We start from the raw sequence: 14861 nt of genomic DNA on the forward strand, positions 1-14861 counted from the left end.
GAAATACTGAAACATTTCATTGTGTAACACAGTTTTTCAATTTTTCTTATATAATACTATTAGGTACTTATAAAAATACTGAGGTTATTTTGTTTCATAACTATAATTTATACCATATTCCCCACATATAAGATGCACCCATTTTTGAAAAATTTGGGGTCTGAAAACTGGGGGTGTCTTATATAGTGGTTGTAGAATTTTTTACTTGCATTTTATGCTTGTTTTTGTGCTTATTGTTAAAGGTAGTGATTCCTTATCATACACAGATGAGGACAAGCAATTGGGTGAGAGTTTTGACAGTAATGAGGAGTTTTATGAGTTCTATGATGAATAGAACTTGAGTTTATGTGTTGTAATACATTTATGTAATACATTTCTTTTCGAATTCCGGGCCCCAAAATTAAGGTGCATCTTATACATGGGGAAATACGGTATCTTATTCCAATCTACATTATCTGAATTATTAGATGTCAACTACATTTTAGATAATGCTAGTTAAAAGGGGAATTAAACTATTGAGGACTAAAACTATAATCTAGATGTAGGTATGTGGAGCAATTACAAAGTAGAAAGAATGAAATTGTAATAAACTAGAGATTGTAGTCAAAAGACACACAGAGCCGCAGTGTTTTTGAAAGTATATGACTCATTTGTGGAGAGCAATAGGCAGATGTGCTATTATGGAAAGAGTAAGAAATATTTAATGAATTGGAATGTGGCAAATACCAATTCATGGATGTGGCTAGTTTTCTCTCTTGAGAGGAACACTTGCAACCTGAATTACAGTTTCCCAACTTGCAAAGTGATAAAAATATAATATCTACTTCATAAGTTTATTGAATGATTATACTCGATGAAGTAATAGAAGTAAAACTTTTGTGTGAATTGTAATGTAAGGTAACATACCTTTTTGTTCAAAACTTCTTTTCTTATTGGCAGTGTCCATTAATTCTATTATTAATTTCTTCCTCTTGTTGTTTAGAAAGAAAGAAAGAAAAAAAGAAAACCAAACCAAACCAAAAAACCTACTGTTTCATATTTCTCCTGACAGTCATTTCTAGTGAGGAGGTTTTTGCTCTTGTAGCTGTTGTTTCTTGTTCCTCTTTCCACTTAATCTTGACTCATGAATCAAATGGATTTTTTCCTGAACAATAGCTATTGAGTAACAAGTGGACAAGAGCTGAGGGATAAAACCTTTGTGATGCAGAATTATTAACAAAGGAAACTTTTGTTTTTGTAAGATCAAAAGGTATCATTGCTATTGGTCGCTGCAGAGAAAGCTAGGAGTAATTTCAATGATAGTAAATTTCTATTGCTCTAGTGTTCATTTTAAGGAGATTTGACTTTTTAGTCTTATCTTTTGTGAAATATTTTTAGAGTTTCTCCACATACTTTTCTTTCTCAGACAATAAAAATTCAGTTTGGGGGGCATTTTTCTTTTTTTGGTGGCAGGGCATGGTGTACAATTAAAAAGTGATTGTAAAACATAGTCTTCTTTTAGAAGTTTATAATCTCTTTAACATAACTGAAATTAAATAAATCCATAAAACCTTAAGAGAGAAGCTTAGACGTGAAATTTTAGAAAGATAAATGAGAGGTTAAACTTTTAAGATAGTGATGACTTGTAAGGTGCTGAAAATATATTGGGAATATTTGCCACATACCAATTCATTCTGAGTACTAAGAGAAAAACCGTGTGTATAACAAAGGACCAATGCAGATCAGATTAGATGTGATAACTAACAAAAAGGAAAGCGGATGCAATTACATTCGAGCTATCTTGCTCTATGCCAGGAACAAGGAAACATTATTATTGTACAAGGATACAACAGTAGTTACACTGACAGATAATAACACAATTTAAAATTTGATCTTCAGATCCTTTATGATGTAAATCAGGAAAAAAAAGACATTCAATAAAAAGATATGAGTTGAAAAAAGCATAGATGCTAAGCTGCCGGAAGCAATCCTGAGCCAGTGAACATTGAGACAGGAGTTTTGATGGTTTTAAGTCTTTCAGAAGCAATCCTGAGCCAGTGAACATTGAGACAGGAGTTTTGATGGTTTTAACTCTTTCAGAAGCAATCCTGAGTCAGTGAACATTGAGACAGGAGTTTTGATGGTTTTAACTCTTTCAGAAGGTCAAAGACAATTGACTATTTCCCCCCAAAATTTATATTTAGATAATTCTTTACCTTTTGCCAAGTTTTTTGTTTAAGTTCTTTCCTTAAATTTAAATTAGTAAGTACAATGTTCAATGCCTCACATTGGGAGCAACTCATGTCCTCTACACTGAGAAAGCTTAAGTCGTGGGAGGTCTGGGGTATTTAAACAACTGAATGCAATATTTTGGAGGTTCAAGGAGAGAACAAACAGTGGATATAGAAATAATTATAGTAGGGAAATGTAGTTGACATGTATAATTTTGTTTCTCTTATATCCTTTCCTTTTAGAAATTGCCACTTTTTCTTGCCATATGATTCTGGTAAGACTATAAAGAGCACTGTTTCTCTTCCTGCATACACCCCAATGTGGTCACATGAACCAAGGTGGCAAATAAGAATGCCCTATCATTCACACTATTAGGATTGGTCACCATGATCATTCCAGGGCCAATCAAACCCAAGTAAGATCACTAAGCACCCTTTTTAAAGTTATTATTTGGATGTTTGAAGAGAGGTCCTTGATGTCTTTCTGAGGGCAGTGTCTATGTAGATCTGAAGTTGCTGGTGATTATCTATTCTTAACACGTAGAAAGAATCTTCTGAAAGATGAAGCCAATCCAAAAGAAGAGGAGCTAAGAAAGAAATTTTTAAGCATCTGAATCTAGCTATGCCAAAGCTAAACAACTCTTGACATTTTTACTACATTTTATGTTCACTAGGATGCATTGTTTCTGTCATTTATATTCAGAGTTCTGAATGATACAGAGAATTAATTATAATTCTATCTATCAATTATAATTCTATCTATTATCTATTATCTATGTATCTATCTATGTATCTATGTATCTATCTATCATCTATCTCTATCTAATCATCATAAAGATATTGCTATATATTCCAGTTAGTTCAATAGCTCTTCCTCGAGGGTCTTTCCAGCACTGGAGTGGCACTGCCCATTCAATCTTTCTCTTCTCCTTTCTTTTGACTTTTTTAACTGTTCCTTTTAAGAGCTATGAAATACTGTGACTTTTAAACTGATTCAACATCCTCCGGATCAGAGCATGGATGTCATCAGAAGGATTGTACTCTTTCAAAAGGCATTTCTTTCTTCCTCTCACATTGTGGATGCTCAAGATTTCACTGGCATTTGTAAGTGTACATTTGGAAGGATTCACATTTTACCTACGATTTCAAATAAATAAACAAAGAAGTGTCATGAAAGAAATAGCAAAAATATACTTCCAAGCTAGTGTAGTTACACTTATAGAAGTGTAGTGATTGGTCGAGTTTCACTACTACTCAATAGCCTTTTAAGTCTGAGGCTTTGTGAACTTGTTTTAACCCAGATAAAGAGAATAAAAGATACTTTTTTATTCTGCATTTTGGTTACATATCTTCTCATAGATCTCTATCTGATTATATATTACATTATAAACCAAGTCTTTATATTTATGGCACAATCATGTGAGGAATTAGCCTATCTGTATGTTAACTTTTAAAATAAATAAAAATTACTCTTTAAATGACAAAATTGGTTTATAATATTGTTATTTAAAAGAGATGTTTAAAACTGCATTATATGTTTTCATGTTTTCTTATACAAAGTAGGGTAATAATAATATAGCTAACATTTAATAAGTAGATTCCATGTAGTGGTCCTTGTATTAGTCATTTGCATTCAACATTTAATTTATACTTAATTGTGGGGTGGAAAAGATGTTATCATTTAAAAGAGGAGTAAATTGAGGACTGAAATAGTCAAGGAACTTAGCCCAAATCATAAAACCATAAGAGATAGAGCTGGAACTTGAACTCAGATCTGTCTGACTCCAAGACTGTAATTCTTAACATAGTGTCATTATTAAGAACATAAAGTATGTGCTTTGCAAGATTAAATGATGCTCACTCTTGCTTCAAATACTCTAAACTCTTTTTCCTGTTGCATGTGGCTTTACATTGCTCTTTCTTTTGAATTATCTGCCTTTTATAATTTTCTCTATATCTCCCTTATTGTCAGAATGCTATCTCTAACTCTGCTATTGTAAGTAGACGTGGCTATAACAAAATGACTCCTTCATTTCTTAGATTCTTTTTATCTAAGTAGGTTTCTAGGATAAGTCATCTCAGGTTCTTTGTGTAGCCCTGTGGAGTCAATCATGGTGATAGTAATGATAATATAGTGATCATTTATTATATATCTTCTATAAGCATGTCTTTGTATTACATATGTGGTCTACTTAATCTTCACTTTAGACATTTCTATTGGTTGCTCAGGACTTTCCTCCCTTATTTTCTAAGTCTCAGGTAAATTTCAAACAGAAGATATTAACTGGTAAATGATACCTACCTTAATTGAGCTACTTAGACACACACACACTCACTCTCTTTCTCTGGTCATGTGCCACATAATAATGTTTCAGTCATCAATGGGCCACATATATGGTAATGGTCCCATAAGGTTATAACAAAGAGCTGACAAGGTCCTATTGCTTAGTAATATCATACCACTGTGATGTCAGAGAACAATGCATTGTTTACATATTTGTGGGAATATAAATAAACTTATCACACTGCCAGTAGTATAAAAGTATAGCACATACAATTACAGTAGTAAGCTATACCATCTAAGTTTGTGTAAGTGCACTCTATGATATTTGCACAATGATGAAATTACCTGACAACACACCTCACAGAACATATCCCTATCTTAAGTAGTGCATGATTGTATGTATAGATACATATTACAAACATATTTCTTTTTTCACATACATACATACTCACAAACTCTGATTACTTACATTGACCTTTCTGACTCTGGTCAAATATCAGCAAGGGTAAATAAGGGAATGAGAAACCCCCAAATGGTGAAATAGCAAGGACACCTTCAGCAGAGTCATGATATGCTGGTTGGGTGATGATTTAACTACCTCTGAAAAGTTCGAAAGCATCTTACTGTATGATTTCACACATAGGTGGGATTGAAAACTCATGGACATAGAGCAATAAACATAGATAAAAGTTTAGATAAAACATAGATAAAAAGTTATCTGGGGGAGAGGGATATGGGGAAGGGAGAAAAGAGTGGAGGGAAGGTCATAAAGAGGGACAAATATAAGGTGACAGAAAATGATTTGACTTTGGGTTATGGGTATACAATATAATCAACAGTTCAAATGCTATAGAGATGTTCACCTGAAACCTATATACTCTTACTGATCTATGTCAGCCTGTTAAATTTAATTTTCTAAATTAAAAAAATAATAATTCATGTGAACACTCATTATTATTCATCTCATCAGTACCTAAACATACAAGATGGTAGAAAGTTTATCTTTAAACTAACAGTTTTCAATTATACTAACAGTAATGGTTTTACTGTAGTTGTTCCTTTGGAGCCATTAGGTGGTTAATCTATAGAATGTGAGTACACATTTTAAATAAAATACAAGGCTGTTTGACACTTTTATAAAGTTTTTCATTGTAAATGTGTCTTTAATAAAATGATTTTTGCTGAAATATCCCTACCTTAGCAAAATAAATATGGAGTTGTGGTTTTTCACACACTTATTTAAATGTGATGGAAGGGGATGGATTTTGTTGTTTGCCTTATTTTAAAGAAATCACTTAATAATTTTTCTCCTTTCTGACATTGGATTAAAAATAGAAAAGAGAGAGACAGTGTTTTTCTGAAAGAAGACATGTTGTATTAGCTAGATGGACTGACTTTTTGTTTTCATGTGGTTTTGGAGAAAAATTTTAAGCCACTTGTATGTTATAGTCTATATGAGTTTTCTCTGAGCTAAAATTGCCAAATAGGTGTGTACATGTATATGTGTGTATTTGTATATAAGTGTGCAAGTGTGTTTGTGGAATGTGGCCAGAAAATGCCTACTTGAATACTGTGACCATTGAACTTCCCAGATGTGACTTAGGTTTATATTTGAGCTTGTCTATAAGTTGCTAATAGAAAATTACTATCTCCAATGAACTGCATATTTTTAAATATCATTCTCTACTTTTTTATTAATTTAAAAAATGTTTGGATGAATACTATACCTGGGAGGGTTATAGATCATTATAGATAGAGCTTAGCAAATTAACCTTAACTATTTGCACTGGAAAACCCCCATGAATTATTATTTGGATACTTTAGATGAAATGTAAAGGAATGCTCCTAATGGGCATCAATTTAGCATCCTAAAGGAATGCTTTAATTTAGTCTCATGATATTCCCCTGCCAGTAAATGTCCACCATGCCCTAATGAGGTAGTTCATTATCACTGTGTTTAATTTGTCCACTCTCCATATTCTTAGTATTTTGAAAATAATTTTCAGTTTCTTATATGTATGGCCTACTCTGTTCTGTTCCTCATTAACAGTTATAGACTGTGTTGTTAAATACTGTGGTATTGCTAAAAATTCCCACTCTTCTACCTACCATGAGATTTACACTATGAGGATGTAATTTATTAGAATACTAATTTTTAGCACCAAACCCTTGAGAAGAGCCAGAAGAGATGCTGAGGTTTAAATTTAGAGATATAAATGAGTTGATAAATAGAGGGATGTAATCAGTGCTAGCTATGTGCACCTGACCAGGTCCGCCAGGGAAATTCAATAGAACAGTTGGAAGTGTGGGGACGAATTGCACTCTTGGGAAAACACACTGACGTGACACAGCACTTTTTTGTATAAACCCTCATGTCTAGAGGTGTATATTTATTCTTTGGCAGGGAAACATGTTTACGATTACTGTCATGGTCTCTGTCCATGCTTTAATTAATTTTCCTTGGAAAGTTTTTGTTTTTTCTCTTAGGTAATTCTACTTTGCACTGTTTTCTGCCATAGATAGAGTAAAGGCATTTCAGGAGGGGAAAACTCCCAAACTGTGAACTTAGAAGTACCTTGTCGAGGAAGCCCTGTGATGAATCCTTGCTGCTGGTGGCTGCTTGTGTGGCTTTGGGTTCAGTATGACTTTCAATCTTTTATTTTTTAAACAAACAACACATATTTGTTTAAAATAGTTTCAATAACATAGAAAAACAACAAGTAGAAAATAATCTCTTCTACCCCAGCTTCTCACTTTTTTCTAAATGTAACTACAATCAATTACTTGGTGTGTGTTGTTCCAGGCCTTTTACTATGTACACACACATATAGGCAGATTTTATAAAGAAAAAATTATTTGCTGCATATGATATTTTGCATTGTAAACTCTACACTCAAAATATTTCTAAGACATCCCTCTAAATGAGTTAAATTTTAATCTTTCTATTAATTTAAAGTATTCTAGAATACAGATAAAGCAAAGCTTATTTTGCTGAAGAACTTTTATGTTGTCTCCAAATTTTCAATATTACAAAGAATGCTGCAATGAAAACAATTGCACCTAAGATCCTCACACACTTGTGAAAGTCTTTTGGAAAAATACATGGCTATAAATAGAATTGCTGAAACAATAAATTTGCTCTTTAAAATTTTTAGCAAGTGAACTTGACTCGAAGGAACCGCTGAGCTAAAGCCAGTTCAACTCTTTTAAATTTTTGATAGGTTCTGCTCAATTACTCTTCAAAGAGTTTTTATCAATTTATAGCCCATCAAATGTATATGGATTGGGCAAGTTTATTAAACTTAGCTCTAATTTTCTTGCATATGAAATGCAAATAAATTGCCTTTTCCTCAAACTTAACATGAGGATTAGATGAAGTAACACATGTAAAGCATCTAGAACTGTACCTGACTCATAGTGGGCACTTGTAAATCCTCATTCCCATCTCCTTCCTTCTCCAACTGTTCCACTTTACATAAAGCAACAATGTAGCAATTGTTAGTTGAATCCAATTTTTACACCTGCATTATATTCAATATCCCCAACACTCTAATATTCATACCTATGTAAGTACTGAGTTTCTTATTTGCTAGTTAGTTCCAATCACTACTGTCCTTCTATAGGTCATTATCCTTCTAGGACACATGGTGCCTATACCAGTATAAATGTCAATGTTTTACAAGTACTTTGCAGATGTCTTCTCAGTCTTCTTGTTGTGACTCTTTGTTTCCATAAGTTTTGGAGTTTCAAGGCATAAATTTCTAGCTTGAATGATCCGAGATTGAAGTGTCCACATCTACTTTTTCTGATAAAAAGTCATAAAGGAGGCTCTGAGAGATTTGCAGATGTTAAATGCTAATGCTCTTCATCACTATGCCTGGCCCTCCACCCTTCTGTCAGAGGACTCTGGGGGTACTCTGGTTGTTCCTTTCTGAAGTCCCCACACTTCCATTGTGATCACTCTTATGTTCTTGGATTGTGTATTCCTCCTCATACTTTATTCCTCCCCATAAGGACTTAGTTCACAACTTTGATTGATTCCCAGCCCCAAGCTGTGATGTCTTGTTTGAAAAATAAAATGTGATGTAAGACCATTCAGTAGAGGAGAAATGTATTTCACTTTGTGTATTTTACATACATGATATTGAGTTCAAGTTTACAGGTTACCTTAAAGCCATCTGGGCCCAGACACTGGTTGTCACAGGAAAATAAAATAAATGTGAATGCTGTTACACAGGGCAAGCATTCTCCAGCTCCAAGTTCCCATCATGGTCTATTGTCTTAGCTCTGGCTTCATTTGACTTGGCCGCTAAAAGGTGCCTAAGTCTGAGAGCCTTGCAGAACCATCATATCCAGTACGCAGCCTAGATGCTGTCCGGTCACAGTCGAGTTGAAAGGGTTCTTTGTTCCATGATGCTATCAGTTTTGTAAATTTAAATTTATCTATTAGAACACATTTTCTTGCAATGGTTTTTTAATCCATATATTAGCCATTCTTCCACACAGACTTTGAAATTGGACTTAATTATACTTTAAGAATAATGATTTTGCCTGACCAGGCGGTAGTACAGTGGATAGAGTGTTGGACTGGGATGCAGAGGACCCAGGTTCGAGACCCCAAGGTCACCAACTTGAGTGCGGGCTCATCATTTGGTTTGAGCAAAGCTCACCAGCTTGGACCCAAGGTCACTGGCTCAAGCAAGGGGTTACTTGGTCTGCTGAAGGCCCACGGTCAGGGCACATATGAGAAAGCAATCAATGAACAACTAAAATGTCGCAACAAAAAACTGATGATTGATGCTTCTCATCTCTCTTCGTTCCTGCCTGTCTGTCCCTATCTATCCCTCTATCCCTCTCTCTGACTCTCTCTGTCTCTGTAAAAAAAAAAAAAAGAATAATGATTTTACTTGCATCAACATTATTAAAAAATGTACACTTTATTGACAGCTTTAAACTGGAGGTAAAAAAGAGGGTTTTACAAAGTCCATTGTTTTTCCTCCAGGTCTTCTTTCTTAGCCTTACATTTCTTGGTTCTTTTCTATTCCTTTAGCCCTTCTTCCAGTGCCAATACTTAGTTTTACTGATTCCTTCTTCCTTTCCTGGAAACCTCTCTCTTGTCTCAATCTCATTTCCTTAATTTTGCAGAGCAATTTAATTCTAGGCTAAACTGTGCCAAACCTGGTGCTCATACCTGTCATCTCCTCAGCCAACCACAGACTCTACACTTACCAGGAACTACTTTCCATAAAAGGCAACGAGTGATTGCAATGATTGAAATGAACTTGTCCCTATCACAATAAGATCATTTGTTGTAGAGCTAAGCAACATATCTAATCCAGCTCTCTCTCCTTACATATGGAGAAACCAGATCTGGAAAGGTCACACTAGTTAACCAAGATAACACAGCTACTTGGCAGAGAGGTAGGCGGAGAAGCCAACACTGGTAGTTGCCAGGTCTGTATATGTAAAATTATGCTATATATGATGTCATTACAAACTCTGTTTTTACACATGAGTGTCACTAATTCTATGCATGCTAAGTCTTGGTGATACTATCTTAGATTTGACCTTCCCTATGCCCCAGCAAATAACTGAATTTCCTCTTCCTTTACACACACACTGTAATTGTCACATCCAAGCTTGTAGCTAGAAGGTTGCTGAAGTTCTTTCCCTACTGAGTTTTGCCATAAAATGCCTTTCAGATCTCCTGACAGAGCATTTTACAAAAGGTAGGAAAAAAATTACAAAGTAAGCATTTCTAGCTACACTAACACTGGAATCTGATGCAGCAATATTAAAGAATGATGGGATTTGAAAGTTGGAAGGACCTTAAAAATCATCTAATCCGATCCTCCCCTACTTTTAACCATGAGGAGATTTAGACCTGAAGGGATCAGCATTTGCTGATCATCTCAGAGCCATTTAGTTTTGAAATAAGAATAGAACTCAGCTGTCCTCACTGGTGTAGTTGCACAACTATACAGACTCTATATAGTTTTGTTTTTCATGTAAAAACAAATAAACAAGGAAGCTTATTTCTCAGTGTTGTTTTGTGTTTACCAATAGTGAAGGGGATCATGTGCCACTTACAGTAATCTCTTATGATTTTATAATAATCCTTGCATTATCCTATTAAACTGTAGCTGTAGCTCTGTGCTTAATAGATTGAAATCTATTATTTATAATGCTATCTTGTTCTTCAAATAACATTATCCTTATGGCTAGCAGTTTATGGATTCATATGCAATTTCAGTAAGAGGGTAAAGCATTAGAACAAAGGGTTTTCACTTGTAAACTGAATTCAACAGGTATATTTCAAGTACCTACTGTTGCCCAGCATTGTCCTTGGCACTGCTGAGGATTCAGAGGCAATATATGGCACATTTTAACCTTAGATAACTGGTATTCTGTTGTGGGATACTGAGTGTCTGGAAACACCTAGAGAAGAATGCAGAGTTGTCCTGGAGGAGGTGGAATGTGGTGGCAGGTAATGGCACAGGCTAGATGTCAGGCAGTGTTGGGTTTGCACCCCAGTTCTGTTATTTACCAGCTATGGTATTTTGGGCAGGTAACTTGAGTCAAGTCTCAAATCAGTGTCTTCATCTGGGGATAAAAATAGCACTTACTTCATAGAGTTATTTCCAAGATTCCATTAAGACAAGATAGAAATTACTTAGCACATGTCTGACACATAGTGCTCAAAGATGTTAGCTAATGTTTAAAATCTTTATCATTAGATGTCAGTGAAATCTACTGTGCTCCTTCAAAAGACATTAAGAGCAAAATCAATGATCTAAATGCATTTGGGAGAAGAAAACTTGGACTTTGGATCTGAAATACATGGATTGTATTGACTGACTTACTGGTTGATTGAGCTCTATTTGTGTGGCTCAGTACAGCCATTTGCCTGCAACAGAAATCTCAAGCTTTGAAGAAGAGTCTTCAGGTTAAAACTGGGAATAGAAGTCTCTTCACTGGGGAGTTATCTTCAATTTAATTTTGAATTATTTGTTATTGTGAGAAATTTTCTCCACATTGAAATCTCCTTTTTCGTGTTTCCTATTTATCTTTTGTTCTCAGACAAAGGTCTCTGCATTGGTTGCCAATTACTTAGGTTCATACTCTGTCCTATTTGGAACACTCTTTGCTGCTAGTAAATTAGCCCCTTAAAGAAAAATATTTGAACCAAATGCTATAAAGTATTTTAGGAAGATTTGAAGGATTCTATTTGGTGATCTAATACAGTATAATCAAATAAATTAATTACTTGCAAAATTTTTCTTTTCTTCTTTCTATCTTTCCTTTCCTCTTTCCTTCCTTCCTTTTTTACTTCCATCCTTCCTGCAAGTTTTTTTGTTCTAAATATATATATTATTTTTCTTATTTATTTATTTATTTTTTTTTTCATTTTTCTGAAGCTGGAAACAGGGAGAGACAGTCAGACAGACTCCCGCATGCGCCCGACCGGGATCCACCCAGCACGCCCACCATGGGGCGACGCTCTGCCCACCAGGGGGCGATGCTCTGCCCCTCCGGGGTGTGGCCATGTTGCGACCAGAGCCACTCTAGCGCCTGAGGCAGAGGCCACAGAGCCATCCCCAGCACCTGGGGCCATTTTTGCTCCAATGGAGCCTTGGCTGCGGGAGGGGAAGAGAGAGACAGAGAGGAAGGCACGGCGGAGGGGTGGAGAAGCAAATGGGCGCTTCTCTTGTGTGCCCTGGCCGGGAATCGGACCCGGGGTCCTCCGCACGCTAGGCCGACGCTCTACCGCTGATCTTTTTTATTTTTAAACAGGGAAAGTAAATTGAGTACAAGGAAGAAAAATGGCCTTAACAATGCATCTGTACAATCTAAAATAAAAACATTATAACTAATTTGAAATAAAATGTTTCTTAAGTAACTTTTCAGTCAGGCTATTATTAATCATTTTGCAAAATGGTAACATATAATAGAGCATATTGGAATATTAGGGATCTGTGAATGGCTGTCAGCTTGAATTTTTACATATTTTCTCATCACCAAAAATACTATGATATAGTTTGCAGAGGAAGAGACTCTCTGTAAAATAATACTGTTGATATAGATTTGTTTGAGTCAATTTCCATAGATGCAGAGTTATAGATCTAAACACATACTTGGATAATTAATACTAATAAGTATCAAATACTTGTTACATAAACTAACCAATTAAGATACTTTTTTTCTAGAGTCATCTAGATATTTGTATTCATCCTCCAAGTCAGTTGGCTTGACTAGACAGAACTTCTTTCAGGAATTTGATTAAATAGAAGAAAATTCTTACAGTAAAATATACTGCTCTCAAAAACTATGGGATATTTTATAGTTTCATATTCATTTTGAAATATCCCCTATTTTTTGTGAACATTATAATTGAGAATTAGAAAGTTGAGAAAAACCACACATCTCTAATGTGTTAGAGTTGAAACCTGTGATTTGTGAATTTGTACTACATCATTTTTTAAATATGAGAAAAATATACACTAGCATCAAGAAACAACCCTAAATCTATCTAAGAGAAGAAAAACCACTTCCTTATGAAAGAATACATTTCCACAAGTTAGCATCTCCCTCCACTCCTGAGTTTGCACCCATACAGATAGCTCCAACTCCAGGATACAATGCATTCTTTAGTTTTCCATTGTCTAGCCATTTTCTGAAACATTGAAACCATTATGGTTCTCTTTAATTGTAGCTTATTTCTGCATAACTACTATCACCAATTCCTTTATCAATTCCAGAAAATGAAGGCAAAATAAGCACAGTACTCTGAGGAGTCTAACTTACCTATCGTGCAGTGCATATCACTCTGTCACATCACTCTCTGTGTTGTTGCTCTCTCAGTTCTTTTCAACATGCCCACAGGACTCCTGAACTGACCCAGGAGTGTACTGCACACTTGGATAGAACAAAAGAAAAGAAGGAAAAGAGAAAGGTGCCCAGGGGTGTTTGTACCAAGATACAGTGCTCATTGGTCAGTGCCCATTCTGGCCGTTTGAGGTGTGGGGACAGAGCATTCAACCATGCAAGGTAAATAGCAACCAGCCGGGTGCCTGGTGCAACCATCCGAAGGTAGCAAAAAGGTCATTGAAGCCCAGAGCTGAGAGGGCAGAATATTTTCTCCAGCACTCTCTACTTTACAGATAAAAAGATGACAAGTTGAGACATACAATCATTTATAGTTTTAAAAAATATTGGAAAAGTGATCTATAAGGTATTCTATGTAGTTTGTTTTAAACTCCTTCAGAATATGTTTGTGGAGAACAATGGCGAAAATGAAAAAAAAAAACAAATGAAATGGAAGGGACTGAGAGGTGATCTAGTGCATTCATTTCACTTTGCAGATAAAAAAACAAAACAAAAACAAAACCTCCCAAAAGCCCCAGGCCTAGAGGGTTAAAATCCCTGTATTTGAACTGTGGCCACATAGAGCGGGAGACCCACAGACCTTGTCATTACACACTGCCCCTTTTTATCACCAGAAATACGTCTTCTGTACAGTTCTGTAGGTTCCACCTTGCTACTTCTCCAGGCTAGCAAGTTCTTCTCTTTCTGCCCCTTGGTTGTTTTAAAACAATGAACTGAATGTAGCAACTGAATTTTTACAGTTACTTGTGTATTCTATGGGCAACTTAAAATTGACTTGGGTTAAAATGGGAAACTTCACACTAGTCGTAAGAGAAGTAGTACATCTAAAGAGATGCAGTAATCCAATCTGGCTCACATAATAATAGCAATAAAGAAAAAATTGAACATTATTTCCCCTCTCTTGCAACTAGCTTAAAACAATTTACAGATTTTCTTTTTAATCCTCACAGAGGAGCTGCAGCCATTTTGCTCATAGGGAATCTCAACCACAGAGGTGGTGAGGCAGGGTGTGTACAGGATCCGCAAAGCCTGGTGTGGGAATTGGAAGACTGAATTTCAAGGTATCTTGGTGGTGCTTACTTGCTGTTTAATATGGTTGAGTCACAGAATCTCACTGAACCTCAGTTTACTTATTAAGTTGGGTAAGGTGGTCTGCAAGATGCCTTCCTGGATAAGTTTTAAGTGATTTCACAGAGATCAGTGTTTATAGCTTAGCTTTTTCTCTTTTGATACTCCTGCTTAAAGGCTCTATCACTTTCTTGTTTTTCTAGATCTTCTCTGTTTGTTAATTTTCTTTTTATCTCCTTTTTCTAAGAAGAACAAAAAAGACAATAATGACTTTTGTGTGTCATGGGCAATTATCTTTTTTATCCCTAGTGAAATCCTGGTAGTAATTTGGGACTTTTTTTTTTTCATGACTCATTTTTATTTCTGCCTCCTTACTCTAAGTGTGTCACTTTCTGGTTTCACAAACCTTCTGT

The 14861-nt window shown here is 35.3% G+C and overlaps 1 protein-coding gene and 1 pseudogene across 2 annotated transcripts in view; one reads left to right on the plus strand and one right to left on the minus strand.

Moving 5' to 3' along the window:
• The window catches only part of KCNMB2 (potassium calcium-activated channel subfamily M regulatory beta subunit 2), a 299201-nt gene that overhangs the window by 257954 nt on the left and 26386 nt on the right, over positions 1–14861 (minus strand). The window contains exon 1 of one of the 2 annotated variants that reach the window (XM_066241099.1): positions 13300–13422. The exons of the other annotated variant lie outside the window; for it this stretch is intronic. The gene's annotated coding sequence lies outside the window, so the exon portion shown is untranslated. Of the gene's footprint in view, positions 1–13299; positions 13423–14861 lie in introns of those variants that run through there. 2 annotated transcript variants of the gene reach the window in all.
• LOC136311711 (general transcription factor 3C polypeptide 6-like) overlaps positions 1–14861 on the plus strand; it is a 31510-nt pseudogene that overhangs the window by 7834 nt on the left and 8815 nt on the right.

Source organism: Saccopteryx bilineata, chromosome 8, assembly GCF_036850765.1.
Source record: "Saccopteryx bilineata isolate mSacBil1 chromosome 8, mSacBil1_pri_phased_curated, whole genome shotgun sequence".
Classification (NCBI taxonomy): Eukaryota; Metazoa; Chordata; class Mammalia; order Chiroptera; family Emballonuridae; genus Saccopteryx; species Saccopteryx bilineata.